Source organism: Peromyscus leucopus, chromosome 19 (genome assembly GCF_004664715.2).
Source record: "Peromyscus leucopus breed LL Stock chromosome 19, UCI_PerLeu_2.1, whole genome shotgun sequence".
NCBI classification, from domain to species: domain Eukaryota; kingdom Metazoa; phylum Chordata; class Mammalia; order Rodentia; family Cricetidae; genus Peromyscus; species Peromyscus leucopus.
This window is the reverse complement of record NC_051079.1, coordinates 38,033,086-38,036,331: the sequence shown is the minus strand read 5'-3', so window position 1 is coordinate 38,036,331 and position 3,246 is coordinate 38,033,086.

Below are 3,246 nucleotides of genomic sequence, written 5' to 3'. Positions count from 1 at the left end.
ATATAAGCATTCAATGAAGTAGAACAGCATTCAACATCAGCATGGTTCTTAATAGCCTTAAACTAATCTATTGAATATTTAAGTTCATGTATCACAATACCAGATTTTATATGCTAATTTCAAAAATTAATAAATAAAGGCTAGCAGGATGCCACAGTGGGTGGAACTACTATCCACCAAATCAAAAACCCCGAGTTCCATCCCTGGTCACCATATAGTACTGGGAGAGAGGTAACTCCTGAATGTTGTTTTCTGATCTCCATGTATATGCATACCTACCCACATGTACTTTCTTACACAGAGACATATTTGAATATAATTCTAATTAATAAGCTCAACAAATGAAGATACAGGGAGAATATCATTTAAAAATATCAACATGAGAATACAAACTATAGAATCTGAAATGACTGACTCTCTCAAATATTTTCACTGCCAAATAAATTAATCAGGTGTTTTCCTCTCAGTAGCAACAAAACATCATCATACCAAGAGTTTTTACCTAAATCTTATAGTCTTATAGGTACTACAGAGCAACATGCCATGATTAGAAGGAATGATATTTAGCCTTGCTTATATTTATGCAATCATATGTAAATTACAACTGATGGGTGATGACTCAAATACTTGAAAGCTGGTTCTTATTTTGTTCCTAATTATTTATACACACAAATACACATAGCTCTTTAGGTGATGAAGCCACTGTGTAGGCTTGATAAGTCTGTTCTAAGCTTGATCTTATGTACTCTTTCACTTTATCCTACTTAAGTGCCCATCTGAAAAAATAAACAACAATATTTTGATGAGTGTATATCACTAAAGCAAAATTTCAAAAAGATATGAAAACAGCTGTCTAAAAATGAGATCAGAAATAGGTGCTTGAACATCAGTCACGTGTGAAAGAAGTCTGTGAGTAAGAGAAATTACATTTGTTTTGGTAATGAACAGACATATAAACAAAATGACAGTGCCAGTTGAGAACAGCACATCACAATGTAAGTGGTGCTGCTGAAGGGAACTTTATTTCTGTAATTACTGGGAGCAATCTAGCATCACTTTTGCCTCAGTCAGTGGACACACTCAAATGCAAAGAAATTCAAATACAAACACTGAGGAGCTACATTCCATCACTAGCAAGGGTAGCAAACTGCACAGCTCAGGGAACACATATTAGATTGGGAGGAATTTGTAGCCATTGTTATGGAATATTAGTTTAAGATGTGGTACAGTCATTGATTCTTTGGAATATCATTTGTTTAATGATGCAAAAATGTGTTGCCTTCTTTTATGTTGCATTTGTTTAACTCTGTAAAGTTGTGTTACTTTGCCTGCCTAAAACACTTGATTGGTCTAATAAAGAGCTGAACAGCCAATTGTTAGGCAGGAGAGAGAGAAATAGGTGGGGCTGGTGGTCAGGGAGAATAAATAGGAGGAGAAATCTAGGGAAGCAAGTGAGGAGTGAGAAAAGGAGGAGAGGAAGGCACCAGGGGTCAGCCAACCAGCCGCACAGCCAGCCACTGAGAAGGAGGGAAAGAAAGATATATAGAATAAAGAAAGGTAAAAATGCCCAGATGCAAAACATAGTTAAAAAGAAATGGGATAATTTAAGTTAGAAAAGCTGGCTATAAACAAGCCAAGCTAAGGCCGGGCATTTATAAGTAAGAATAAGTGTCCATGTATTTATTTGGGAGCTGGCCCCCAAAACTTAAACACACATACACACACACACACACACACACACACACACACACACACACACACACCATGCTTTAGAATCCCACTATAGACATAGCAGTGAACATATTACTAATACTGGATAGATTTAATACATATCTGATATCTAGTTGCTTCTGACTAAAGACCTGGTAAAAGTACATGACTAAGGAACAAATGTTTGTAATAGTGAGGACTAATTTCTACTACTATGTTATCCAGTTCTTTCTCTTGCTTGGAGATTCTTTTATTAGCCATCTTAGTTTCTTAGTTTCCTGTCACTCTGATAAAATATTCTGACACAAGCAACTCCCCTAAAGCCTGTTTTAAACACTACTCACACCTGCAGCCTGACTAATATGCAAGGAATACCCATTGTCTCCCTGTAGCATACTTCCCTGATGTTTTTCTCATTCCATTGGGCTTCAGTGACCTTTCAAAGACTGAAAAAACTAAGTTAGTATATTAACCCAAAGTATCTGGGCATAGTTTCAGTTTTGTTGAAACGTTGATCTGATGTTCCTTGCATGCATAATTTCCATCTACATGTGATAATTTCTATCTTCCCCGCCCTCCACTGGTGGGAAGCCTTGAAAGTCCAGCTTCTACCTTTTCCACCTTTTCTTGGGTGCTTAGGAGGAGGAGAGAAGGATAATAAAATGTCAGATAGAAAGACAGTGAAGAGAAGAAAGACAGAAACAAAGGATAGCTTCGGAAAGACCTGGGTCAATACCCAATGGCCTTTTCCATTATTCAAAAGGTCAAAAGTCCTTTTTATAACAATGCCAAGGGGCGGGGCAAAAGACCTTCCCCTTGCTAGAGCAAAGCACACCACACAGCCAAGTGTAGACCCTTCCAAACACCTGGTAACCATGCCCGTGGTCAAATCATCTCCTTATGCAGCCCTGCTGCTGGGTAAAGCAATCTCAGATTCTCGGACCCTGAGTAAGTTCTCACTAAGAAAACTCTGTGCGTCTCCACATCCACTGACAAAAATTTATGTAGGCTGTCTGCTTTCCAACCAAGACTGAACATATAAAATTGAGAAGGAATAGTGGTGGTGGGGATAGAGGAAGAATTGAAAGGGAGGTAATAGGAGATGAACTTGATTAAAACACACCATATACATTTATAAAATTATTATACAATAAAAAACATCTGACCCCAAACCTATACTCCTTACATTCAGGTTTGCTCCTGTCTAATTATCTCAGGGTCCTGTTTTCATTGTCTTCTAGAATATAATATGACTTGCTCATATTAGGTTGTTTGTTTCTTAACCTCTGCTAATGTCCTTGTTCAAAACTTTAGAATAAAGTCTTATTACAGAGCAATTGGTGTTAAAAACATTTAATCTTTTATTATTGTTGTTGATGTTATTATTATTATTTGTTTTTTTCACAACAAAGTCTCACTATGTAGCTTAGGCTGACCTTGAACTCAGAGATCTGCCTGTGTCTGCCTCCTGAGTGCTGGGATTAAAGGCATGCTTGACTACTCCTGACTAAGAATATTTGATCTTCTTGATCCATT